Below are 1,645 nucleotides of genomic sequence, written 5' to 3' on the forward strand. Positions count from 1 at the left end.
AAATGCTCTCAAGCTCTTCTACAGTGGTTGTACCATTAACATTCCCTCTAGCAATTTATGAGGTTGCCTGTTTCTCCATATCCTTGCTATCATTTCTTATTAATAGTCCGAATTTTGACTATTTTGGAGAGTGTTGAACATCTTTCCATATGTTTATTTGCCATTCCTGTATTATCGCCTTTATGAAGTACCGGTTAAAAGTTTTCCTGTTTTATTGTTAAAAGTTTGCCTGCTGTATTGTTATAAAACATCTTTATGTGTTTTATATAGAACTCTTTTGTCAGATATTTGTTCTGTATATGCTTTCTCCTAATCTGTGGTTTGACATTTAATATTCTTTTTGGTGTCTTTCAGAGAGAAAATACTTTAATTCTGATAGAGTTAAGTTTACTGTACTAAGAGCAACTATATGTTTATTGTTCCAAGTACATATCTGTACATTTCTCACAGAGATTATCATCTTAAATCTGAACGCCAACTCATCCTGATAGAATCAACCTTCATTATTCGAAAAATGGGGAAAAGAGATTAAAAGTGTTAAGTGACTTGCCTGAGGTTGCCCCACTAATAGGCACCAGAGCTGGGATTCAAACTCCATCCAACTGTCCTGAGAGCCAGAGCTTCCTGGAGCATCTCTATCCTTTGGTCATCAATTGTATGACACCTGAAACAAGAAGGCAGAGCCTTGTTTTGCTGGAAACATGTACTGTGGGCAACTCATTTTTTTTTAACTTTACACATGTTACATATAGACATCATAGAAAAAACTTTACCAGAGAGTCATATAATGATAAAATGGTCAATCCACCAACAAGATGAAGCCATCCTAAGTGTGCATGGACCAAGCAATGAACCTGCAAAATACATGAAGTAAAAAATAATAGAACTAAAAGGAGAAGCAAATAAATCCACAATTATAGTTGCAGATTTCAACATCCCTGTTTCAATAATATGATATTTCAATAAGAAAATCTATAAGGATGTAGAAGAACTCAACAGTACTATCAACCAACAGGATCCAATCAACATATATAGAATGCTACATCCAACAGTAGAATACATGTTCTTTTCAGGTGTGCATGGAACATATACCAAGATAGACAATATCTGTGCCATAAAATTAATTTCAACACATTTTTAAAAAGTTGAAATCATACAGGTGTGTCTTCCAACTATGATGGAAAAGAACACAGAAATAAATAAAGATTGATAACAGGAAAATCTCTAAACATTTGGAAAGTAATCAACAAACTTTTAAATAATCTGTGAGCCAAAGAGGACGTTTCGAGGAAAATTAAAAAAAGAAAAACATACCAAAACCTTCTTTTCCATAGATTCATTGCACAGGAAATCTGAAATATCAAATAGATAAATAAAACTGATGAACTAATGGGTTCTTCAGGAAACTGAAATCTTATTGTTTGGTGAAAAACACCCTTTCATTTACTGAAAACCTAAAGCATCTTTGTAGAAGTTGCTTTATAGTTTGAGAAGTATCACTTGGAAACTAGCAATATACTTTCAGAGCATCATCTTACAGATGAGAAACTGAGCAGTAGAGTCAGTTAATGAGTTCTTCGGTCTACATGGGTATCTGATTGCATAGTCTCAGTTTGACTCCTTGCTTCCTAGGGTTTATTTTACA

General features: G+C 33.7%; 1 long non-coding RNA gene across 1 annotated transcript; it reads right to left on the bottom strand.

Annotated features, from left to right (window-relative positions):
- Positions 1 to 559: 559 nt before the first annotated feature.
- LOC131821723 (uncharacterized) lies at positions 560 to 1,354 on the bottom strand. The gene is made up of 3 exons (XR_009349971.1): positions 1,315 to 1,354; positions 774 to 854; positions 560 to 664 (listed from the first exon to the last, which is right to left on the bottom strand). It is a non-coding gene; the product is annotated as an uncharacterized LOC131821723 (long non-coding RNA).
- Between the last annotated feature and the right edge of the window lie 291 nt (positions 1,355 to 1,645).

Source organism: Mustela lutreola, chromosome X (assembly GCF_030435805.1).
Source record: "Mustela lutreola isolate mMusLut2 chromosome X, mMusLut2.pri, whole genome shotgun sequence".
Lineage (NCBI taxonomy): Eukaryota > Metazoa > Chordata > Mammalia > Carnivora > Mustelidae > Mustela > Mustela lutreola.